The 27839-nt window shown below is 40.3% G+C and overlaps 1 long non-coding RNA gene across 10 annotated transcripts; it reads left to right on the top strand.

The window, feature by feature from the left end:
• Window positions 1-27814, top strand: LOC128696965 (uncharacterized). 10 transcript variants are annotated; one of them, XR_011391504.1, is made up of 5 exons: window positions 1-107; window positions 2312-2416; window positions 10215-10385; window positions 21040-21306; window positions 26947-27814. It is a non-coding gene; the product is annotated as an uncharacterized lncRNA (long non-coding RNA). The 10 variants fall into 10 exon arrangements; XR_011391507.1 differs by having other exon boundaries at window positions 10218-10385; XR_011391510.1 differs by lacking the exon at window positions 2312-2416 and adding an exon at window positions 7179-7221 and having other exon boundaries at window positions 55-107; window positions 10218-10385.
• Window positions 27815-27839: the final 25 nt, after the last annotated feature.

Below are 27839 nucleotides of genomic sequence, written 5' to 3' on the forward strand. Positions count from 1 at the left end.
ACTGGTCACTGTGGGTAAGTTTTATGATCCCTTAACATCCACCATAACAAACACTAGAAGGCTGAGGCAGCGAGTTGGATGCATTTACCCTTTAAGGAAGGTTTTAGGTAGGATTATTAGTAACTAATATTAGAATTAATAATGTAGCCTTAGACCTTAATATAGGTAGGCTTAGACCTTGATATAGGTAGGCTTAGACCTTGATATAGGTAGGTTTAGACCTTGATATAGGTAAGCTTAGACCTTGATATAGGTACCTGGAGAGAGTTCCGGGGGTCAACGCCCCCGCGGCCCGGTCTGTGACCAGGCCTCCTGGTGGATCAGAGCCTGATCAACCAGGCTGTTGCTGCTGGCTGCACGCAAACCAACGTACGAGCCACAGCCCGGCTGATCAGGAACTGACTTTAGGTGCTTGTCCAGTGCCAGCTTGAAGACTGCCAGGGGTCTGTTGGTAATCCCCCTTATGTGTGCTGGGAGGCAGTTGAACAGTCTTGGGCCCCTGACATAGGTAGGCTTAGACCTTGATATAGGTAGGCTTAGACCTTGATATAGGTAGGCTTAGGCCTTACCCCTTCAAGGCTGGTAACATTGCAGACCTGGAGAATGTACAAAGAAATTTCACGTCACACATAAGTACGATAAAGCACCGAAATTACTGGGAACGGTTGAAGGTCCTTGATCTGTATTCCCTGGAACACAGGCGAGAGAGATATATGATAATATACACTTGGAAGGTCCTGGAGGGATTAGTACCAAACTTACACACGAAAATCACTATATGACAGATTAGATTTTGCCACCGAAGTGGCTAGTTTATTGTGCACCCCATATCCATCCTGTGGACGGTAGCGCGAGAGCATATGGATACACAAAAGGCCTAGGAACTAGGCCCCAAAGGGTTAACAGGAATACATATGGATTTATATCTACATATCTATAGTTCACTTATCTGTTACAAGCAAATTTAGGAAATTTGCTTAGTATATCTGGTATCTTATTTTCATTAATAAGATATCTTGACATGTCACATAGGTTATTATACTGTCTGTCTCTGTATTCCTCAATAAGTGGACAATTAAGCACATAGTGTTCAAGAGAGTGACCATATGCCTGATCACATAATTTACATTTAGTTTGATCATCATCTGTGTGTCTCCCAAACTGCCAGAAGTACTTGTAACCAAGCCTAAGCCTGGCCACTACAACATCAGTCAGTCTATGACAGCAAAGGACTCGGCAATAGATGCAACATTCCCATAGTTAACAACAGGGGCACCACGAGTACACTGAGAGACAACACGATAAGTGTCAGGGGCCCAAGACTGTTCATCTGCCTCCCAGGATAAATAAGGGGGATTGCCAATAGACCCCTGACTGTCTTCATGACCCTGGCTGTCTTCAAGAAGGCACTGGACAAGCCCATAAAGTCAGTACCTGACCAGCCGGGCTGTGGTTCGTACGACGGGTTGCGTGCTGGCGAGAGTAACAGCCTGGTTGATCAGACCCTGATCCACCATGAGGCCTGGTCTCAGACCGAGCCACAGGGGCATTTACCCCCGAAACCCTGTCGAGGTAAACTCCAGGTAAAGTGAACTATCAACCCCCAGCTTGAAGGGAGGCAGGGGGGGGGGGGTCTGGCACCAGCACGTTCTTCTAGATTATCCCCTCAAGGAAGGTTCCTTGATGCTGGTGAGGGGCTCTTGATCCAAGGCCCCTCAAGGAAGGTTCCTTGATGCTGGTGAGGGGCTCTTGAGCCAAGGCCCCTCAAGGAAGGTTCCTTGATGCTGGTGAGGGGCTCTTGATCCAAGGCCCCTCAAGGAAGGTTCCTTGATGCTGGTGAGGGGCTCTTGAACCAAGGCCCCTCAAGGAAGGTTCCTTGATGCTGGTGAGGGGCTCTTGATCCAAGGCCCCCTCAAGGAAGGTTCCTTGATGCTGGTGAGGGGCTCTTGATCCAAGGCCCCTCAAGGAAGGTTCCTTGATGCTGGTGAGGGGCTCTTGATCCAAGGCCCCTCAAGGAAGGTTCCTTGATGCTGGTGAGGGGCTCTTGATCCAAGGCCCCTCAAGGAAGGTTCCTTGATGCTGGTGAGGGGCTCTTGATCTTGGTAATTGGCCCTGTGCTCCAGTTCCCTGAATTAAGCCTGAATACCCTCCATCCCCCTCCACAGGTGTTGTATAATCATACGGGTTTAGCACTTCACCATGATTATGATAATAGTGTCTCAATGTATAAATATTGCTTAAGGAATGCCCATTGAATTCAGGGATCTTTAAGGTGCAGGCAGGGATATTAATACCATCTGAATACTTGCAGGAATAAGTCCTTCACTGCATGTGGTGTCTTGGAGAGGGACCAGAGGTATCTAGGTTTGCTTAGGGAGAATCAGGGGATTTCTAGTGGCATATTCTCCACCTCCAGGTAAGTCAGTCCTTTGTGCATGGAGTTAGGGATTTCTTGCAATTTACATATGGAAATGTGTCCTAAAATCCATTTGTGAGATTGAGATGATTAATTTCAGTGTGTCTGTGTCTACACTCTTCAAGAAGGCACTGGACAGGCATCTAAAGTCAGTACCTGACCAGCTGGGCTGTGGTTCGTGCATCGGGTTATGTGCGGCCAGCAGCAACAGCCTGGTTGATCAGGCCCTGATCCACCACGAGGCCTTGTCACAGACCGGGCAGCAGGGGTGTTGACCCCCTGAAACCCTCTCCAGGTAAACTCCAGGTATACATTACTTGCTAGGGTGAGTATCACACAAGGAGGCTCCATACACAAATTTCACAAATGCAATGCCCCAAGATCTGGAATTCATTTCCTGAACAAGCAAAAAGTCCTGTCTGTCTGTCAATTTACAACTGTTATTAAAAATCCCCATCTCTTAAATATAACTATACAAATCATAGAACCAGTTTGAAAATACTCAGGGAATCCCAGTTAACATCAATAAATCAATTTAAAGTGCAGTATCAATGCACACTTAAAATTGTACTATTGTAAATTGTGCTAATTGTAAAAGTTCTTTTGCTACTTATTTTTTTTTTATTATCACACTGGCCGATTCCCACCAAGGCAGGGTGGCCCAAAAAAGAAAAACTTTCACCATCATTCACTCCATCACTGTCTTGCCAGAAGTGTGCTTTACACTACAGTTTTTAAACTGCAACATTAACACCCCTACTTCTCAGCTATAAATTTTATTAATTAAAATTTTTTGATTACATAAAAATTTACCACTGCCTAACTATGTCAAGTTATAAGTAGTGTGTAAGCATTATAATTAACCTGCCTGAAATGCTCATGCATGCTAGTGGCTGTGTGTTTAACAATAGTTTATTACATGTAAACTACACACTGTATACTATGCTAAGAAATAAAAATTTGAATGTGAAAATCAACTATTATTACCAGGAAGATAGTGGACTGGTGTGGGTGGCATCCTGGGGGACAAACTAAACCTAATTTGCCAGAAATGCTTTGTATAACCAGGGGCTTCCTATATAATATATCACTGATGTCACATACGGTCTGTATAAGTTGTATTGTGAACTTGTAGAAATAAAGATTATTACTTAACAAACATAGGGAAGAAGTAGCAGTAGGAACATGTAAGAATATTTCATTACCAAATGGTAATGTCTCCATGGGGAAGTGGAACAGAGTTCTTCCTCTGTAAGCCATGAATGTCGTTAAGAGGCGACTAAAATGCCAGGAGCAAGGGGCTGATAACCCCTTCTACTGTATATAATACTAAATTTAAAAAGAGAAACTTAAGTTTTTCTTTTTGGGCCACGCAGCCTCAGTGGGATATGGCTGGTTTGTTGAAAGATGATGATGATGATTTAGTAATGTGGCTACTCATTACTTGACACATTTCATTATGATGGATAGTGAAGGTACTAGTTACTATCTATGATTTTCTACTTAATATTCTCGTGCAGTTTTAATTTCCATGGCATGCTTTGCATGGCACTAAAAGTTTAAGGTGAGTTTGCATTGCATACTTGAGGCAGATACAGCAGCTGAGAAGTGACCACCCCAACCTGCACTACCACACTGCTACATACAGGTATGTCAATGGTAATAATTTGGCTTTGGGTTGCAGTGTAGGTAGCCGGTAGGTACAGCCCAGGCTACACCTACTAGCTACCTACACTGACTTCCTACAAATAAATACTACTCACCTCGCACCTTACATTAAGACTACAAATATTTTAAGGTAAGTAATGAATGTACTGTGTATGTACAGTAGGGTCCCGCTTTACGGCATTTCACTAATACGGCGATTTCAAATTATTACCAAAACTTTCTATATGGCGAGCGGTCTTTCAAATACGGCGTGAACCATCCGGTTTGTTTACATTCTTCGTGAGCTCATCTTTCACTTATATAATAATAATCACTCTTGGGCATATTCAATGTCCTATTTTACATCAGTATAGACATTTTTTATCCATCAGTGGCCGATTCCCACCAAGGCAGGGTGGCCCGAAAATTACGTATATAAAAAACACGTTACATAGCATATGAACATGCTGTTTATATGCTATGAAGGTGTGGTTGTCGGGTGGATGGGAAGCATTACGTAACACATAATAATCACTCTTGAGCACATTAAATGTCTTGTTTTACATTAATATAGACATTTTCATTAATCCATCTATGATATTTTCTTCAAAATTATTTAAGAAACACGTTACATAGCATATAAACATGATGTTTATATACTATGGAGGTGTGGTAGCCGGGTGGAGGGAAAATATTACGTAACTCCCCTTAATATATAACACTTTTGTTTACAATTCTCGGCATGAATTATTCATTACTTCTCCCTTTGTTTATGATGGCACCTAAAGGTAGTTGATAGAAACAATTAAACTTAGTGAACGTGGTATGTTGATGGCAATAATGTGGCTGTGGGCCACATTAAATATTGTGTAGCTATGTAGCCAAGATGGACTACATACATATGTACCTACATTATTATTATAACTGATAATTATACCTGTGTACCTGTACCTAAGTAAACTAACACACTGTGCTGGCATGCAAGTACACATTAAAATCACTAAGAGTGTCTTATTAGTCTTGAAGATGCCATATTAATAATGACAATAATAATAATAATAATAATAATAATAATAATAATCACTGAGGCGCATTAAATGTTGTATAAAACGTTAATATAGACATTTTTCTTATTCCATCTAAATACACCCCACAGTAGAATAAATTAGCATAAATATGAGATGTGGTAGTTAGGTGACCTGTAGGACTTGTGGTAGCCAGGCGACTTGTAGGACTTCTGGTAGCCAGGCGACTTGTAGTCCAACATCAGAGAAAATGTGTACACTATAATATTACTGGGGGTAACTAGAAAATTATTCCTTTCGTATGCCTTCACTGAGGGCGTCATTTCTTCTAAAAACGGTGTTACATGAGAATGAGAGTGTTTGCCTTTATTTATTCTACTGTATCAATGTGGAAACAACTTGTACACAATGTAAAGTGACGAAAACCAGACGGGTTCGGCTGGTTTGTTTACATTACATGTGGGTGGGGTAGGGTGGGTTGGGGAAGGCTGCCCTGGCTGGCTACCCACACTTCCCAACCTGACTTCCTACAAATAAAACTCACCTCTCACCCTACATTAAGACTACAAATATTTTAAGGTAATTATTGAGTGTACTGTACGTATATTTTATTGCTCTAGGGAGCTTAATGTCGTAGTAGATGGGGTGGCCAGGCAGGATGCCATACCTCCCACACGACTTTGTACAAATAAACACTTTTCACCTCTCACCTGGAGTCTACCTGGAGAGAGTTCCGGGGGTCAATGCCCCCGCGGCCCGGTCTGTGACCAGGCCTCCTGGTGGATCAGAACCTGATCAACCAGGCTGTTACTGCTGGCTGCACGCAAACCAACGTACGAGCCACAGCCCGGCTGGTCAGGAACCGACTTTAGGTGCTTGTCCAGTGCCAGCTTGAAGACTGCCAGGGGTCTGTTGGTAATCCCCCTTATGTATGCTGGGAGGCAGTTGAACAGTCTCGGGCCCCTGACACTTATTGTATGGTCTCTTAACGTGCTAGTGACACCCCTGCTTTTCATTGGGGGGATGTTGCATCGTCTGCCAAGTCTTTTGCTTTCGTAGTGAGTGATTTTCGTGTGCAAGTTCGGTACTAGTCCCTCTAGGATTTTCCAGGTGTATATAATCTTGTATCTCTCCCGCCTGCGTTCCAGGGAATACAGGTTAAGGAACCTCAAGTGCTTCCAGTAATTTAGGTGTTTTATCTCCAAAATGCGTGCCGTGAAGGTTCTCTGTACATTTTCTAGGTCAGCAATTTCACCTGCCGTGAAAGGTGCTGTTAGTGTGCAGCAATATTCCAGCCTAGATAAAACAAGTGACCTGAAGAGTGTCATCATGGGCTTGGCATCCCTAGTTTTGAAGGTTCTCATTATCCATCCTGTCATTTTTCTAGCAGATGCGATTGATACAATGTTATGGTCCTTGAAGGTGAGATCCTCCGACATGATCACTCCCAGGTCTTTGACGTTGGTGTTTCGGTCTATTTTGTGGCCAGGATATGTTTTGTACTCTGATGAAGATTTAATTTCCTTGTGTTTACCATATCTGAGTAATTGAAATTTCTCATCATTGAACTTCATATTGTTTTCTGCAGCCCACTGAAAGATTTTAAAGTAAGTAACGAGTGTACTGTATATGCATTTTATCACTCCAGGGAGCTTTAAGCATCATATTATGTGTGGGTGGGGTGGCAAGGAGGGCTACCATACCTGGCTTCATACAGCAAATACTACTAACCTTTTGTCCTACATTAAGGCTACAATTTTTTTGAGGTAAATAATGAGTGTACTGTGTGTTTTTTTACTTTTAAATGCCTAGTTCTATTGCTAACTTAATATATGTTAGTGTAAACTTATCTGGCATTTATATTCATTTATAAGTGGAAAAAATGATGTTCTGCTTTCCGGCAGTAGACTGGAACCTAACCTGCCATATATGTGAGACCCTACTGTATTTTACTTTTTATTGTTTTTTTTTAATGCCTTGTTCTGTTACTAACTTATTTTTTTGTTAATATTTTTGGGTGTCTGGAATGGATTAATTGGATTTACATTATTTCTTATGGGAAATATTACTTCAGTTTTCGTCCATTTCAGATTTCGGCTGACCTTCTGGAATGGATTAAGGACGAAAACCAGGGTATTACTGTAGTCCTTTATTTCCATTTAGGTCCTTGATTTAATTAGGATGAATGTGAGAGGTCATTTTCATGGAGGCCTATGTGAGAGTGTTACACCCTTTTGTCCATTTTAAGTAGACAGTTTCTACTTGTTATTATCGCAGTGGTATAGCTTTACATGTTATTTTTGCTATTTCACTTAATATTATATTCAGGAGTAATTCCATTAGTAGCTAAAATGGATTTACTCGACTTTATAATATTATCTAGTCGTATTACTTAGCTTTGTACATAGGTTATTTAATTAGTCCAAACTGCTGGTGCGACCTGGCCAAGCACCAATAGGTGTTTTGAGCTGCTCAACCCCTGCTCCGACCGAGTCAAAGTTGGCTAATAAAGCCTCACCTTGTTCAGTTCATACCTTCCTCTGGACCAGGAAGGGTCTAGGGAAGTATCCACCTCTAAACCACCATTCGCCTTCCTAGAAAATACCAGGAATTTTCGGAAACTCATTGCCAAGACTTATCTCGGTTGGAGAAAGTGATTGAGAAACTCTTAAAGAAAGTAAAACCAAGTGAGCAAGCCTCTGTGTCGTAAGAGGGCTTATTGCAGAGTGAACCCTATGTAAGAGCTCTATCAATGTGGTCGAGTTTTTAAGCAACGTCTGTTCCTGTACATATATAAAGGTATGTTACGACTTGCTCTATGCTGTCACAATAGGGGAATAATTATTTCATTTTGTTTTTTTGGTTAATTTTATTTACTACTAATTATGAACCTTTATTGGTATCCATTCATTGAATTAAAATGACAATTCACTATCAATGAAATGAGACTGTACAATGAGGAACGTAATTCTATGTTCAAATCCTTATAAATTAAGTACAGTAATACAATAATTACAATGAACAGTCCAAATAAGAAAGACTATGGGAGCTTTAAGGAAGTGAATCAGTTATCCTTCCTAAGCAGAAGAGTTATCAGACTTTTGGAATTAACAGCAAAGTTAAGACAATAGGTATGATTTAGAATTCTTGACAAAGTTAAGATCTCTGGGTTGAAGACCCGATCAGAGTCAGTGCTATGATCTGACTGACTGTTCAAATACTCAATGGTCTGACGTCAGGTCGGTCAGGAGGTAGCGCCAGGCGCCAATTCTGGAACCATCAACCGGTATCTAAAGTAGTGGTTTCCTACTTGCATAACAAAACACAGTAATCAACCTACTATAATACAATAATAATATAATACAATATAATATAATACAATAATAATACCTAACGAATAGCATCTTATTGAATACAACCTTGCTTGAGAGTACCTTTGATGATTTATACAGTACCCGATAATAATATATAGTCAAACCTGCTTTATCTAGCTAGTAATAAAGTGGTTCGTAATATATTACAAAACTTATTTTAACCAGGCCTTTTATTTTTGTATACAATGGAGCGTGAAGGAGGGGCGCGTAACAGGTACCATCCGACTTACGACTGAGTTCGGTTCCGAGAAACCGGTCGTAAGTCGAACCTTACTACTGAATATCAACATCACATTTTTGTAATGACTTTATTTTATTGTTTTATTTTGGTATTTCATCTTTTACTTCACTTTTTATGCTGTTAGTACTGTATTTTATACTGTAAGGTTTAGAATAAATGCTGTGTACAGCACAAACGGATGTTTATTTCCCAGAAATTTGGCACAGAAAAGAAGGTTGTAAGTTGAATGGTCGTATGTCGAGCAGGTCGTAAGTTGGATGGCAGGTGTACTGATATTTCCTGTTTCTCTCAGAGCCATTTGTAAATATCTAACCTAGTACTGTGATGTTTTAATGAGGAGTGGGATAAGTGTTCTACTCAATAGTGCAAAATATGAGAAGTGGATTTAAGTGGTTATTAATAAATTAAATAGAAACCAAGAAAATTCCTTTTCCTCTACGAGTGAAGACCCGTAGACACGCTAAGTTTGTTCGTTTGTTACGAAAAGCACTATAACCCAGGGACCAACTGGCCATGTTCGTAACAGGTCATTGTTTTGGAGGCCTATGTGAGAGAGAGGGAATCCACAATATTTTAACTGTAATCCTTGAAATATTGTGCCTAGTTTCCTACACAGTCTTGCTATATCAAGGTCTCTGTGTATTTAGACCAAGTAATAAGCTTGAACATTGCACTCATTACAATGTTGAACTAACAATACAATATTTACATTTGATGTACCTTTGAGTTCCAAGAGCTTTTTGTCTGGTGCTGCCTGATGGACCAGACTGTTGCTGGCTGGTGGATATATAATTTTTTTAACTTTTAAAAGCCATCTTCAGTCATGATTTCACCACCTGAAAATCCCCTTTACAACAGAAAACAATGCGGAGGAATCTACCCACTACATAAGTATTAACCCCATAAAAATAAGTCGCTTTGACATTACAGTGGAACCCCGAGTTTCGTACTGCTTCCAACTCGAACAATTATGTAAGTGTATTATTGTAAGTGCTTTTGTAAGTGTATTTTTGGGGGTCTGAAACAGACTAATCTAATTTACATTATTCCTTATGGTAACAAATTCATTCAGTAACAGCACTCTAACAGCCTTCTGGAGCAAACTATGTACGAAACTCAGGGTTCCACTGTATTTTATTATTCAAGTAAATTTCTTCATATGTTAGTATGTAAGACAATTGCCATCAGCCCAAACTTATGAAATGTTAGTAATAATTGTAGAATTACTGACAAAATGTTAGGTAAATGGACACAGTTGCAACTAAAGTGACATTTTATTGTTGCAATGTTGACCTCTCTGGGAGCCAAGTGTTGCTACAATTTGACCTCTCCAGGAGCCAAGTGTTGCTACAATGTTGACCTCTCCAGGAGCCAAGTGTTGCTAGAATAAAATGTCACATTAGTTGCAACTGTGTCCATTTACCTAACATTGTGAAATGTCTAAAGAAATATTTAGAACCCATGTAATGGCAATTCCCTAAATACCATCAATAACACAGTAAATCACTCAGCAGTGTCAAGAGGAACACTGTTGATTACCACAAGCAGCTGCAGTGACAACAAACATCAACATATACTAGTCACTGTACATCACTACTGATGAAGTCACTGACAGGAGAAAGAAAACCTGCTAACTTGTTGACTGAACATATCTTGAAGGTGAAGAACAACAACAACAAAAGGCAAGTAAGAATTTATTGAACTTTGTCCATATAACACAGAATAATGAACACAGTTGACTGTGCCATAATATGGTCACATGATAAATATAAAATGTTGATGTAGAAAAAGATAGTAAAGTCACTGTAACTTGAATTGCTGAATACATAAAAAAAAATTCACAACGTAAATGCATACAGCAGTAAGCCAGTTAAGTCAGTATGATGTACTTACCTTGTGTGTTGGTATTATTTAGGGATTTGTATACTTGTGTAATGATAACATAAGATTGTAAAGTTAAAGAATGTGACATTTTGGTGTTGGGTGTATAGGATTCTTAACTAAAGTTATTGTGTGAGTATAAAAGAATATTGTGTATCCACTGTGGCCCAGTCTGTGACCAGGCCTCATGGTGGATCAGAGCCTGATCAACCAGGCTGTTACTGCTGGTCGCACATAAATTGATGTACTAACCATAGCCCGGCTGGTCAGGTACTGACTTTAGGTGCAGCACCTTCTTGAAGACAGTCAGGGATCTGTTTGTAATCCCACTTGTGTGTGTTTACAAGCCTCAAATTTTTATTTTAAATCCTAAGATCAAATTAGCCAGTCTAAATGCTTGATTTATGAATGAGAATTTATTGGTATTTGAAAGTTTTTTTAATGACCCACTTTATAATGTTCAGCTTATGCTGAACACTGTAAGGTGGATCAGCATAAACCCATATTTGAATTAAAATGACATTTATCTTCTATCAAAGACCCAAAGAATGTAGCACTGGAGGAAGGAGAGTCAGGGGCACCTACAGTAGTATAGGAGGAGCATCATGGTGGCAAGCTGGTAACATGAGCATGGTGTGTTGTTGGAGTGTGAGCAAGGCAACATTTACAAAGTGATTCAGGGAAAGCAGTTATCTGAACTTGAGTCCTGGAAGTGTGAAGCACAGTGCCTGCACTCTGAAGGATGAACGGGGATGTTGTAGTTCTGGAGGAGTGAAGTACAGTGCCTGCACTCTGAAGGATGAACGGGGATGTTGTAGTTCTGGAGGGGTGAAGTACAGTGCCTGCACTCTGAAGGATGAACGGGGATGTTGTAGTTCTGGAGGGGTGAAGTACAGTGCCTGCACTCTGAAGGATGTGTGGGGATAACACAATTTAGAGGGTCATCTGAGGTGTACTGTTAGCATGCTTCTTGCAAGACAGTAATAGTGAGTGATGTTGAAAATGTTTAGCTTCATGGTCATCCCATCTCAGTGGGAGATGGGTTGTGTTAAAAAAAAAAAAAAAGAAAAAAAAAGTGTTGTGAGGTTTATTGGAAATTTTGATTGGCTTCAGCCTGGCCTGTCAGGCACCCCAGAGTTAAGCTCATGTTATGAGTTGTCACATTACATAAGAACATAATAAAGAAGGAACACTGCAACAGGCCTACAGGCCTTTGAGGCAGGTCCAATTTCCCCACTGGCTTAAGCCAATGCCTGCCTTGATCTAGTGAGGTCAGACATGTCACTTAAGGGAGGAGCATGGCATCCGACCTTGTAGCACAAGCTAGTCAGGTCTACCTCACACCCACTCGTGTATTTATCCATCCTATTTTTAAAACTACACAACGTCTTAGATTCTATGATGGTACTCGGGAGTTTGTTCCACTCGTCCACAACTCTGTTACCGAATCAGTGCTTTCCTATATCCTTCCTGAATCAGATTTTTTCCAGTTTAAAACCATTGCTGCGAGTCCTGTCTATTTTAGACATTTTTAGCATGCCATTTACATCCACTTTATTAATTCCTGTTTTCCATTTATACACCTCAATCATATCCTCCCCTAATTCTGCGCCTTTCTAGAGAGTGCAGATTCAGGGCCCTCAGTCTGTCCTCATAGGGAAGATTTCTGATACATGGAATCAACTTTGTTATCCTCCTTTGTACGTTTTCCAGGGCATTTATGTCCATTCTGTAATATGGTGACCAAAACTGTGCAGCATAATCTAAATGAGGCCTAACCAAAGATATATAGAGTTGAAGAACAACCTGATGATTTCTATTATCTATACTTCTTACTATGAAGCCAAGGATTCTGTTAGCTTTATTGCAAACACTTATGCACCGTTGTCTTGGTTTTAGATTACTGCTAACCAGAACTCCTAAATCCTTTTTGCAATCTGTAATATTAAGATCTACATTATTTAGTTTATATGTGTCATGGTTATTTTCCTGTCCAACATTTAGAACTTTGCATTTGTCTATATTAACCCCTTGACTGCTGCAACCCCAAATCCTGAGGTGTCTCCTGGTGTTGCAAAATTTCCAAAAAAAAAAAAAAAATTTCTTATGAAGTGATAGATAATCTTTTCCTGATTGTAATTACACCAAAAGAATGAAATTTGATGGAAAAATGATGGAATTACGCTCTCGCGAAGTTAGCGACCTCGGCGGTATTTATGAATCGACAATTTCGCCCACTTTGAGCCCCATTTTTGGCTAATTCCATTGTTCCAGTCGACCAAACTCATAGCTATTTCTTTAGAACTCAATTTTTTTTCATCGATTGAGTACAAGAAACTGCCCATTTACCGATTTCAACTACCCAATAACGTGGTTAGAAATTTGCAATTTGGCCAATTTCACAAAAGATGACAATTTCAAAATAGGATCCAGAATGAACAATGCAGGCATTCCTGGCTCTAAAATAACATTTCTTTGTTCATCAGTCATGTCTCCAAGTCCCTCTGATATTACTCTTGCTTTCTATTTTGAATTTTTATTCAAACAAAAAATAGAAGATTTACTGTTTTGCAAACTACTGCAATATTGTAATAATTGTATAAATAATGTTAACCCATTCATGACTGTATATTAGAATGGCTACTTGGACATTTATTGGAAAATGACATCATTTGTTTACTTTTGAATATTGGCAAAAATCAGACATTTCCCTTACTTTGAGCTCCATTTCAAGGTTCTTTTCATAGTAAAACCAATCAAAATCACCTCTATTTCTTTAATATGTTTTCCATTCTATCAAATGAGACCAAGAAACCGAGAATACAACCATAAATACTATACGAAAATAGACCACAAATTTGGCATTTTAATTAAAAAAAACGGTCGGAGTTTTTTTTTTTCTCGTTATGCACTGCATGCTGCAGGATTTTTTTATGTGGTGCACACTGACCACACAAACCTATTCTCTCACATGTGGGCCTACCAGCTTTCTCCTGCTTGATTTGAAGCCGCTAGAATTTATGAGTACATATACGTCAAAAACTGTAACTTGTAAGACATATACATGTATATACGACCAAAACAGTCAAAGAATTAAACTGCATCTGCCACTTCTCCTACCACAGCATCAGTCTATTCAAGTCATCCTGGAATGCTCTAGTGTCCTCATTAGAATGAATTGGATGGCCTATTTTAGTGTCATCAGCAAATTTGCTGATGTTGCTATTTATTCCCTCGTCTGTGTTGTTTATGTAGATTGTGAACAATAGGCCCAACACTGACCCCTGTAGAACACCAGTTGTGATGTGCCGCCATTCTGATTTCTCCACGTTAATGCAAACTCTCTGCTGCCTATTTGTCAACCATTCCTCTACCCAGGAAAAAATTTCTCCTATTCCGTGTGCCTTAAGTTTTCTCAACAGCCTCTGATGTGGAACTCTATTGAAAGCCTTACTGAAGTCCATATACACAATATCATATTCCATACCACGATCTACCTCCTCAAATACCTTAGTGAAGAAAGTTAGACAGGAATGCTCCTTTGTAAAACCGTGCTGAGATTCGTTACTCAATTTATGCCTTTCAAGGTGGCTACGAATTGCTTTGGCAATTATTGATTCCATAAATTTGCCAACTATGGAGGTAAGGCTTATTGGTCTATAGTTTGAAGCTAAGGACCTGTCGCCTGCCTTGTAAATAGTTATTACATTTGCCATTTTCCACCTGTCTGGCACTATGCCAGTTTGTACTGATATATTGAAAAGATTAGCCAAAGGTATGCTAAGTTCCTCTTTACATTCCTTTAAAACCCTTGCAAACAGTTCATCAGGGCCTGGGGATTTGCTAGCCTTTAATTTCTCTATTTGTCTGAGGACCATGTCACTAGTTACCCTAATCATGCATAGTTTATTATCATCCTTTTCTACATAATTTATTATTTCTGGAATTTTGCTAGTATCTTCTTGAGTAAAAACTGAGAGGAAGTAGGTATTGAAAAGTTCACACGTTTCCTTATCATTGTCAGTGATCTGACCTGAGTTACTCTTAAGTGGGCCTATCTTGTCCCTAATCTTACTTCTGTATACCTGAAAGAACCCTTTTGGGTTAGTCTTCGAATCCCTTGCAACTGGCAACCAACTCTACCTACCTGGCGCATAGTAAGGGCATCCCAATTTAGCCCACCCAGGTAATTTCTCATACCCATGAAGTTGACCAAACGGAAATCTGGGACAGCGACTTGGAGTTTTTTTTTTTTTCTTCAACAAACCGGCCGTATCCCACCAAGGCAGGGTGGCCCCCCCAAAAAAAGTGAAAGCTTCTCTTTTTAAATTTAGTAATTTATACAGGAGAAGGGGTTACTAGGCCCTTGCTCCCGGCATTTTAGTCGCCTCTTACAACACGCATGGCTTACGGAGGAAGAATTCTGTTCCACTTCCCCATGGAAATAAGAGGAAATAAACAAGAACTAGAAAGAAAATAGAAGAAAACCAAGAGGGGTGTGTATATATATGCTGGTACATGTATGTGTAGTGTGACCTAAGTGTAAGTAGAAGTAGCAAGACATACCTGAAATCTTGCATGTTTAAGAGACAGAAAAAAGACACCAGCAATCCTACCATCATGTAAAACAATTACAGGATTCCGTTTTACACTCATTTGGCAGGATGGTAGTACCTCCCTGGCTGGTTGCTGTCTACCAACCTACTACCTACATTGATTGGAGTTACCTGGATAATATTGGGGAGGAGCCCTACCCCAATATTTGTGTTGTACAGTATTGTAGAAGCATAGGGATTGAGTTGGATATGGGAATCTATAAAATGACCTAAAATCAATAATAACTTAAAAGTTGCTGTGCAAACAATTACCCATTCCAGTGGCAGACAACACACACCCTGAAAACTTGAACTTGTTTATTTATTAACACATCGGCTGATTCCCACCAAGGCAGGGTGGCCTGAAAAAGAAAAACTTTCATCATCATTCACTTCATCACTGTCTTCCCAGAGGGGTACTTCACACTACAGTTTATAAAAATGCGACATTAACACCCCTCCTTCAGAGTGCAGACACTGTACTTCCCATCTCCAGGACTCAAGTTTGGCCTGCTGGTTTCCCTGAATCCCTTCATAAATGTTACTTTGCTCACACTCCAACAGCACGTCAAGTATTAAAAATCAATTGTCTCCATTCACTCCTATCAAATACGTTCACGCATGCTTGCTGGAAGTCCAAGCCCCTCGCACACAAAACCTCCTTTACCCCCTCCCTCCAACCTTTCCTAGGCCGACCCCTACCCCACCTTCCCTCCACTACAGATTGATACACTCTCGAAGTCATTCTGTTTCATTCCATTCTCTCTACATGTCTGAACCACCTCAACAACCCTTCCTCAGCCCTCTGGACAACAGTTTTGGTAATCCCGCACCTTCTCCTAACTTCAAAACTACAAATTCTCTTCATTATATTCACACCACACATTGCCCTCAGACATGACATCTCTACTGTCTCCAGCCTTCTCCTTGCTGCAACATTCATAACCCATGTTTCATACCCATATAAGAGCATTGGTAAAACTATACTCTCACACATTCCCCTCTTTGCTTCCAAGGAGAATGTTCTTCGTCTCCACAGACTCCTAAGTGCACCGCTTACCCTTTTCCCCTCATCAATTCTGATTCACCTAATCTTTCATAGACCCATCCGCTGACATGTCCACTCCCAAATATCTGAATACATTCACCTCCTCCATACTCTCTCCCTCCAACCTGATATCCAATCTTTCATCACCTAATTTTTTTTTATCCTCATAACCTTATTCTTTCCTATATTCACTTTTAAATTTCTTCTTTTACATTTTTTTTTTTCAACAAGTCGGCCGTCTCCCACCGAGGCAGGGTGACCCAAAAAAGAAAGAAAATCCCCAAAAAGAAAATACTTTCATCATCATTCAACACTTTCACCACACTCACACATTATCACTGTTTTTGCAGAGGTGCTCAGAATACAACAGTTTAGAAGCATACACATATAAAGATACACAACATATCCCTCCAAACTGCCAATATCCCAAACCCCTCCTTTAAAGTGCAGGCACTGTACTTCCCATTTCCAGGACTCAAGTCCGACTATATGAAAATAACCGGTTTCCCTGAATCCCTTCACTAAATATTACCCTGCTCACACTCCAACAGATCGTCAGGTCCCAAGTACCATTCATCTCCATTCACTCCTATCTAACACGCTCACGCACGCTTGCTGGAAGTCCAAGCCCCTTGCCCACAAAACCTCCTTTACTCCCTCTCTCCAACCCTTTCGAGGACGACCCCTACCCCGCCTTCCTTCCCCTATAGATTTATACGCTTTCTATGTCATTCTACTTTGATCCATTTTCTCTAAATGACCAAACCACCTCAACAACCCCTCTTCTGCCCTCTGACTAATACTTTTATTAACTCCACACCTTTTCCTAATTTCCACACTCCGAATTTTCTGCATAATATTTACACCACACATTGCCCTTAAACAGGACATCTCCACTGCCTCCAACCGTCTCCTCGCTGCTGCATTTACCACCCTAGCTTCACATCCATATAAGAGTGTTGGTACTACTTGACTTTCATACATTCCCTTCTTTGCCTCCATAGATAACGTTTTTTGACTCCACATATACCTCAACGCACCACTCACCTTTTTTCCCTCATCAATTCTATGATTAACCTCATCCTTCATAAATCCATGCGCCGACACGTCAACTCCCAAGTATCTGAAAACATTCACTTCTTCCATACTCCTCCTCCCCAATTTGATATCCAATTTTTCTTTATCTAAATCATTTGATACCCTCATCACCTTACTCTTTTTCTATGTTCACTTTCAACTTTCTACCTTTACACACATTCCCAAACTCATCCACTAACCTTTGCAATTTTTCTTTAGAATCTCCCATAAGCACAGTATCATCAGCAAAAAGTAACTGTGTCAATTCCCATTTTGAATTTGATTCCCCAAAATTTAATCCCACCCCTCTCCCGAACACCCTAGCATTTACTTCCTTTACAACCCCATCTATAAATATATTAAACAACCATGGTGACATTACACATCCCTGTCTAAGACCTACTTTTACTGGGAAGTAGTCTCCCTCTCTTCTACACACCCTAACCTGAGCCTCACTATCCTCATAAAAACTCTTTACAGCATTTAATAACTTACGACCTATTCCATATACTTGCAACATCTGCCACATTGCTCCTCTATCCACTCTATCATATGCCTTTTCTAAATCCATAAATACAATAAAAACTTCCCTACCTTTATCTAAATACTGTTCACATATATGCTTCAATGTAAACACTTGATCTACACATCCCCTACCCACTCTGAAACCTCCTTGCTCATCCGCAATCCTACATTCTGTCTTACCTCTAATTCTTTCAATTATAACCCTACCGTACACTTTTCCTGGTATACTCGGTAAACTTATTCCTCTATAATTTTTACAGTCTCTTTTGTCCCCTTTCCCTTTATATAAAGAGACTATACATGCTCTCTGCCAATCCCTAGGTACCTTCCCCTCTTTCATACATTTATTAAACAAAAGTACCAACCACTCCAACACTATATCCCCCCCTGCTTTTAACATTTCTGTCATGATCCCATCAGTTCCAGCTGCTTTACCCCCTTTCATTCTACGTAATGCCTCACGTACCTCCCCCACACTTACATTCTGCTCTTCTTCACTCCTAAAAGATGGTATACCTCCCTGACCAGTGCATGAAATTACTGCCTCTCTCTCTTCCTTAACATTTAAAAGTTCCTCAAAATATTCTCGCCATCTACCTAATACCTCCATCTCCCCATCTACTAACTCCCCTACTCTGTTTTTAACTGACAAATCCATACTTTCCCTAGGCTTTCTTAACTTGTTTAACTCACTCCAAAATTTTTTCTTATTTTCATTAAAATTTCTTGACAGTGCCTCTCCCACTCTATCATCTGCTCTCGTTTTGCACTCTCTCACCACTCTCTTTACCTTTCTTTTACTCTCCATATACTCTGCTCTTCTTATAACACTTCTGCTTTGTAAAAACCTCTCATAAGCTACCTTTTCCTCTTTTATCACACCCTTTACTTCATCATTCCACCAATCACTCCTCTTTCCTCCTGCCCCCACCCTCCTATAACCACAAACTTCTGCCCCAAATTCTAATACTGCATTTTTAAAACTATTCCAACTCTCTTCAACCCCCCCACTACTCATTAAAATTTCTTGACAGTACCTCTCCCACTCTATCATCTGCTCTCGTTTTGCACTCTCTCACCACTCTCTTTACCTTTCTTTTACTCTCCATATACTCTGCTCTTCTTATAACACTTCTGCTTTGTAAAAACCTCTCATAAGCTACCTTTTCCTCTTTTATCACACCCTTTACTTCATCATTCCACCAATCACTCCTCTTTCCTCCTGCCCCCACCCTCCTATAACCACAAACTTCTGCCCCACATTCTAATACTGCATTTTTAAAACTATTCCAACCCTCTTCAACCCCCCCACTACTCATCTTTGCACTAGCCCACCTTTCTGCCAATAGTCGCCGATATCTCACCCGAACTTCCTCCTCCCTTAGTTTATACACTTTCACCTCCCTCTTACTTGTTGTTGCCACCTTCCTCTTTTCCCATCTACCTCTTACTCTAACTGTAGCTACAACTAAATAATGATCCGATATATCAGTTGCCCCTCTATAAACATGTACATCCTGGAGCCTACCCATTAACCTTTTATCCACCAATACATAATCTAACAAACTACTTTCATTACGTGCTACATCATACCTTGTATATTTATTTATCCTCTTTTTCATAAAATGTGTATTACTTATTACCAAATCTCTTAATACACATAGCTCAATTAAAGGCTGCCCATTTACATTTACCCCTGGCACCCCAAATTTACCTACTACTCCCTCTATAACATTTTTACCCACTTTAGCATTGAAATCCCCAACCACCATTACTCTCACACTTGATTCAAAACTCCCCATGCATTCACTCAACATTTCCCAAAATCTCTCTCTTTCCTCTACACTTCTCTCTTCTCCAGGTGCATACACGCTTATTATAACCCACTTTTCACATCCAATCTTTATTTTACTCCACATAATCCTTGAATTAATACATTTATAGTCCCTCTTTTCCTGCCATAGCTTATCCTTCAACATTATTGCTACTCCTTCTTTAGCTCTAACTCTATTTGAAACCCCTGACCTAATCCCATTTATTCCTCTCCATTGAAACTCTCCCACCCCCTTCAGCTTTGTTTCACTTAAAGCCAGGACATCCAGCTTCTTCTCATTCATAACATCCACAATCATCTCTTTCTTATCATTTGCACAACATCCATGCACATTCAGACTTCCTACTTTGACAATTTTCTTCTTCTTACCTCTGCAACTTCTCTTCAGAATCTCCCAAGATCACTGTCACCAGCAAAAAGCAACTGTGACAACTCCCACTTTGTTTGATTCTTTATCTTTTAATTCCATGCCTCTTGTCAAGACCCTCACATTCACTTCTGTTACAACCCCTTCTATAAATATATTGAACAACCATGGTGACATCACACATCCTTGTCTAAGACCTACTTTTACTGGGAGATAATCTCCCTCTTTCCTACATACTCTAACTTGAGCCTCACTATCCTTGTAAAAACTCTTCACTGCTTTCAGTAACTTGTTTAATAAACAAAATATGCACTCATACTACTGTGCCTACAGTATATATGACATTCGTTTTCAATATAAGCCTTTCTATGGACCTTTTCCTTTTAATAGGTGCAACAAGGCACAAAAAAGCTGACATATCCCCCCCCCATGTCCAATTCAACCTGTGTGAAAATTCAGCGCTCGTAAAAGGCCTTGAGACCTGGAACTCCGTCTGAAGCATTGAAAGGTTCCCTATCTGCCAACCATTTCAAAGCTGTTGTTAAAAAACACCATCTTAGCATAATTGAGACAGCAATGTTATGTCTAACAAAACCAACTTTCATCCAGTTCTGCCCCTCATCTTCCTTCAACACCCATACATAATTGGTAGCATATATTGTCTCGTTTAATTATATTGTAATCTAAAGTACTTTACTGTATCTTCAACATTTCTATATTCAGTCAGATAAAACTGAGGATCTTTGAATTAGTACTATGAAATATGTCTCATTTGTGATAGACTATTTGCCATTAACTGTCTTATTGTAGTTAATTGCATAAGAATTCCTATTTAATATTATGTATATTAATTAACATGGCTTACAATTAGCTGGTCAAAATGCATTACATAATTTGTGGCCATCTTTTGTGCCTACCATTATATTAATTCATGTAAATTACATTATATGGTTTAAATAAAAAAAGTATTAGTGTCAAAAATACTAAATATGGTTTTTTGTGTTGCCAGAATAATAGTGGATATTGTTTGTTGCTGTATCAACATGTGAGGACCAAGACTGTTTCAACCAAAAGTACTGCTGGAATAAGTGTAGAGGTCTTTAAGAGGAAATTGGACAAGTATCTTCACCAGGTGCTGGATCAACCAGGCTGTGATGGAGTGGGTCAGTGGACCACCAGCAGTAACATCCTGGCAGAGCAGGCAAGCACCAGGTGAGCCTGACCCCTGGCTGGGCTCTGGCAGTAGAAAAACACTCGGAACTCATCAGAGGTTAAGGTTAGTTTGTCAATAGTGTGTGTGAGGAGTTAATAATAATAATATAATATATTTTATTTTGATATGATACATGTATGAAGGAAGGAGCAAAACTTGTTCAACAAGACAGTCACGTAAGAAGCCAAGTTGATACATGTGTGTACAAACCCCTTTATATGCAGAGCATTTCGGGCAAACTTAAAGTTAACTTAAGATTAATAAGGCAATAACAGTACATAGGGTCATTAGATGAGTTACAATGAATACAAGAGACTTGAGTATTGTATTAAGTCATGCTGTATGACTTTAACCCTTTCAGGGTCCAAGGCCAAAATCTGAAGTCACGCACCAGTGTCCAAGAAATTTTGAAAAAAAAAAAAAAAAATTTTTTCTTAAAGAATTAAACAGCATATTTTTTACCACTGTTGTTTATTACAATAAACATGCACAAATATTGTATAATACTAATGTTCTATCATATATTTACATATTTACAATCACTGGACATGGTTTTAGAACTGCTGGAGCTTGTGGAACTCCTTGAAACAAGGCACCATGCACAGAGGCACCTTACATTCCTCACACATAAACCGAGTGTCTTTGAGTCTTTGTTGCCATCGTTTTGTTTGTGCACAGACAATGCATCTCTTCTGAGCAAATTTCTTTTGAGTTGAAGGAAGCTGTATTATGAAATGATCACCTTCTCTCCTCAAACGCTTGGGTATATTGTGATGAATTCGAGGACCATGTTGTATTGCAGGTGTTGTTACCTGGTACTTCATTATGAGTTGTCTGACAACAGACAAACAAAATTCACCATACGGTGGTCTGTTACCAGTCTTTATTTGGTACATATTATATGCATTCAGCATTGAAATGTCCATGAGATGGAAGAAAAGTTTCATGTACCACTTGTAACTCTTACGAACACAGTCAACAAAACCAATCTGCATGTCACACTTGTCAACCAAGCGCATGTTTTGTGTATAATCAATCACTGTCACTGGTTTTCGAATACGTTCATTAGTCACTCGATCAACTTTGCCACTGTCTTGCATTTCATTACGGTGAATGGTTGTCAACAATGTGACATCTCGTTTGTCATGCCACCGTAATGCCATGATGTCATTGGCAGTAAACACCTGCACGTCATCACCACGAACACCTGCGTTGAGCCTGGGCATATGTTTACGATTAGAACGCACTGTGCCACACACATCTGTCTTGTTCACTCGCATGAAATCACTGAGTAATGGGCTTGTGTACCAGTTATCGGTATATAATGTATGGCCCTTACCAAGATAAGGTGCCATCATGTTTCTCACTACGTCACCTGATATACCCAATAACATCTTGGTATCTTTCAATGTTTTACTACCTGTGTATACAACAATATCCAACACCAGGCCACTGTCACAATCACAGAGTACAAACAATTTTATACCAAAGCGGTTCCTCTTGCTCAGTATATACAGTGGACCCCCGGTTAACGATTTTAATCCGTGCAAGAGGGCTCATCGTTATGCGAAATAATCGTTATGCGAATGAATTTTCCCCATAAGAAATAATGGAAATAAAATTAATCCGTGCAAGACGCCCAAAAGTATGAAAAAAATTTTTTTTTACCACATGAAATGTTAATTTTAATACACACAAACTGAAAAAGGCATGCACAATTACATGACACTTACTTTTATTGAAGATCTGGTGATGATTGATGGGATGGGAGGAGGGGAGAGCATTATCTTCTTACTGTTTAGAAGGGGAATCCCCTTCCATTACGACTTGAGGTAGCAAGTCCTTTTCCGGGGTTACTTCCCTTCTTCTTTTAATGCCACTAGGACCAGCTTGAGAGTCACTGGACCTCTGTCGCACAACAAATCTGTCCATAGAGCTCTGTACCTCCCGTTCCTTTACGATTTGTCTAAAATGGGCCACAACATTGTCATTGAAATAGTCACCAGCACGGCTTGCAACAGCTGTGTCAGGGTGATTTTCATCTATAAAGGTTTGCAGTTCAACCCACTGTGCACACATTTCCTTAATCTTTGAAGTAGGCACAATGGATTCCACAACTGGCATAGGCTTCTCAGGGTTAGCCCCAAACCCTTCAAAATCTTTCTTAATTTCCATACTAATTCTCACCCTTTTTACCACAGGGTTGGCACTAGAAGCTTTCTTGGGGCCCATGGTCACTTATTTTCCAGAAACAGCACCGAAAACACTGTAATAATACGAAATATTCCGAGTGTATGCTTGGATGTTACCGCGGAGGCTGGCTGGTAAACAATGGGACGGCCGGCACATGCGAGGCTGGCTGAGGGCACATTGGACGCGTCTCGGACGAAAATCGGTAAGCGGGTTTTTAATCGGTATGCGCGGCAAAAATTTTGCGATAAAAGTAATCGGTATGCGGAAAAATCGCTATGTGATGCCATCGTTATGCGGGGGTCCACTGTACTGCTTGAATGACAGTCTACCTTTGAACAAAATCAAAGACTCGTCAGTTACAAGATTCTTGAATGGATAAAAGTATATCCTGAACTTTTGTTTGAGATACATGAAAACATTTCTAATCTTGTATAACCTGTCACTTCTGTCAGGCCTGGTTTTGTCAGAGAAGTGCAACATACGTAACAGTAAGATAAACCTGTTCACTGGTATTATTTCACTGAAGGATGGGGTACAAATTAGCCGATCTGTGGACCAGTATGCTTTTATATTATGCTTATAGACGTGAGGCATAAGCATTATTGTTGCAAAAAGCAAATACATTTCTGCAACAGTCGTCTCTTTCCACCTGTGTAGTCTTGACTGTGGTGATAAGATCGTATTTGCCATGGTGTACTGAAAATACTTATTACTTTCCCTGACAATAATTTCCATCAATGGCTGGTCAAAGAATAATTCAAAGAATTCCAGTTCATTGGCCGTGGTTCCAAGGGGACAGGTAGGTAGAATTCCACTTTGAGAGTCATCAAAGTGGTGAGGGCTGGGAACAAAATTGGGATTTTGCTGCCAATCCCAGATACGGTTTGCTGGTGGATACTGGACATCATAGGCTGGTTGTACGGGTGGTTGTGGCGGGCTGGTGAGTGACGCTCCACTTTGTCCTTGAACCGACGAGTCAGCAGCGTGGGTCCCCACGTGGCACAGCGAGTCACGCATGGCGGTGCCACTACCACCACCAGCCCCACTAACACCATCCACTGATGCCTGTGGCCCATCCATGCCAAGTGTAGCCACATCATCCTCACTATCACTACCTAAAACGGGTGTAGGGCCACGGGATGTACTCCGGAATGTACTCCGGGATGTACTCTGGGATGTACTCCGTCCCCTGGGCACAGCATAGGGTACACTACCCGAGCGCATGCGGCGGCGAACATACCGACGCTTCACTGGTGAATATGTTTCCTCACTATCACTACTCGAATGATCGTCGAGCGCAATAAAATCACAATCCACATCAGAATCATCGTCATTACTGAAGTCAGAGGCCAGGCCATGGGAAAATATTAGTTTTCTCTTACGTTTAGGAACACCCGACCGTGAGTCACGAGTGCCCACACCAGAGGTAGAAGGTCGAGGATCGTCGGGGTTTTCTGCACTATTATCGATATCCTGGTCATTATTTTCGGTCACTAACTTATCAAAGCCATAGAATTCGTCTTCATTTCCACTTCCATCAGTGTCAGAACTATCAGACAGGAAGAGGAGAGTCCCAATTTTCCGGGGAGTGAGAGCTGACTTGCGACGAGGCATGGTGAACAAGGGTGACTGAGCCGGCGTTCCCACAATGCTATGCAGGCGCCTAGATTTTTTGTTTACGGCGCACACCCACGGTGCAGACCCATTCTCTCACATGTAGGCCTATGAGCGCTTTCGCGCTAAATTTGACGGCGCTAGAATTTTGGCATAGATCTACGGTTTGGACACTCACCGAACAGCCATAGATCTACGGGACGGACCCTGAAAGGGTTAATAAGTCTTGTAGAGAAGACATACTTTTTTATTATTAACCTTAGGGAGATACAGTGGAGTGATTAATATTTAACATAAGAACATAACAAAGGAGGAACACTGCAGCAGGCCTGTTGGCCCATACTAGGCAGGTCCTTTACAATGCATCCCACTAACAAAACACTTTCTCAACACAATTCGACCCTTACACAGGGAATGTCAGAGTTTTTTGTACCTAGTGTTGTGTCTGAGTCCTGTTGCAACTGCCAAGAAAGTGTTTCAGGTCGGGATTTATATTAGAATTTATTGTTCTGTAAATGTAGGTTGTACAATAGTATGAGTTAATGTTTTGTATAGTCAGTAGGTATAGGTCTTTGAAGAGTGAGGGAGGGAGGGTTGTCTAGCAGTGGATTGTGTGATAAGTTGCACTGTGGCTTTTTGTTGTGTTATTATTGATTTTAGGTGGTTTGTCGTTGTGGAACCCCAGGCACAAATATGGGTAGATCAGTGAATAGTATAGTGTAAGTAGTGGTGTTTGTGGTACATAGTAACATATCTTTGAGAGGATGACAACTGTTTTAGAAACTTTTTTTATGTGTTGGGTATGGGTGTTGAATTTTAGGTTGCTGTCAAGGTGCAGACCAGGAATTTTCCCTCATTTTGTTTAGCAATAAGGATGTTGTTAAGCATATCTAGTTGGTCCTCACTTGCTCTACTCCCAAACATAATGTAAAAGGTTGCTGTTTTTGCGAGTTCTTCGTTAGCAATAGTGTTGAGTGAGGCTAAATTTGGGTGAGAGATGACAAAAGTTGTGTTGTCAGCAAAGAGAATAAGTGTAAGTTGTTGTGATACTCTTGGAAGATCGTTGATGTATAAAAGAAAAAGGAGGGGGGCCAAGAATGCTACCCTGTGGTACACCAGTGTCCAGGTCGAGGAGGTTGTGTCATTGACAGACATATTGCTTTCTCTTAGTGAGGTAGGACTTGATAAATGCAAGCACATGGCCTCTTATATTGTAATGATCGAGCTTGAGGAGTAGGATGCTGTGATCTACTGTATCAAAAGCTTTCTTAAGGTCGATAAGAGGTCCAAGTGGGTATTCATTTTTTTCTAGTACTGTGTAAAGTAGGTCTAGCATTTTTATTATTGCATCATTTGTGCTTTTGTTTCTCCTGAAGCCAAACTGGCAGGGGTTGAGGATGCTTTGTGATGTTATGAAGGAGTGTAACCTTTTGTGTATGAGTTTCTTGAAGATTTTGGAAAGTAAAGACAAGTTTGATATTGGCTATAATTGTTTATATCTGTTGGGTCACCACCTTTGTGTATTGGTGTAATCCTTGCTAGCTTGAGTGTTGCCAGGAAAGTGTTGGTATCTAGCGATTTGTTGTAGAGTAATGCAGTGGTGGGTGAGGATTTGAGCCGCTCGTTTATACAGTAGTGGTGGCATTTGGGTTACATTCCTTGATTTGTTTTTTAGAGTTAATAATCATGGTAACCTCAGTGGGCTGTGTTGGTGTAAGCTAGAGGGATGTTGGGAAGTTGTGGAATTTTATTGAGCAGATCTTTAATCTTTGTCAGTATAGTTTATTAAATCCATCTTGTGTAGTAAATGGGTTGATTGATGCCATCCAGATTAGATCTTTACAATGACTCTCCAGTAATAGTGCCATATAAATACTTCATAAATTTTGTTTCCAGACACTGTCTGTCTTCCACCAAGGTAGTGACCCAAACAAAGAAGAAATGCTTTTGCCATCACAGTCTTGCCAGAGTGGCACTGATACTACACCTCAAAACTGCTAATGTCTCCACCCGTCCTTTAAGGTGCAGGTACTGTACTTCCTTAGTTGTGTTGTATAGTAATTGAAGAGAGTTGTTGGATAGATGTACAGTGGTCCCTCGTTTTTCGTAATTAATCCGTTCCTGGAGCCGTTACTATAAACGAAATTTACGATTTACGAATCAATTTTCCCCATAAGAAATAATGTAAATACAATTAATCCGTTCATGACACCCAGAAGTATTAAAACAAAAAAAATTTTTAACATGAAATATACATGTAGTACATAAACAGTACAATGGGAAATGATGAATGAAACATTAACAGCATAACACTTACCTTTATTGGAGATTCTTCTTAGTGTATGGGAGACTGGAGGAGGAGAGAGAGTGGATTGTTTATAGTTTGGAAGGGGAATCCCCTTCCATCAACACCTCAGGTACCATTTGCTTTTCTGGGGTTGCTTCTCTTCTCTGTTTCTTAATGCCACTAGGACCACCTTGAGAGTCACTGGAGTCCTGTCTCACAAAATAACTGGCATCTCTTTAACACTTCCCTAAAATGGCCCAAGACTTTGTCACTGTACATGTTGCCAACCTGGCTTGCAACAACCTTGTTAGGGTGATGTTTCTCCATAAAGCTTTCCATCTTACCCCACATAGTAAAAATCTCTTTAATTTCTGAAGAAGGCACCTTCTTCCATCTCTCTTCCTCCTCCTCTGCAGCAAGATTCTGAGGTGCAATGTGTTGCTCTTCCTGCTGAAACTCTTGCAGCTCCTCAGTGGTGAGCTCTTCATTGTGGTCTTCCACC

This window comes from Cherax quadricarinatus, unplaced genomic scaffold (assembly GCF_038502225.1).
Source record: "Cherax quadricarinatus isolate ZL_2023a unplaced genomic scaffold, ASM3850222v1 Contig3046, whole genome shotgun sequence".
Lineage (NCBI taxonomy): Eukaryota > Metazoa > Arthropoda > Malacostraca > Decapoda > Parastacidae > Cherax > Cherax quadricarinatus.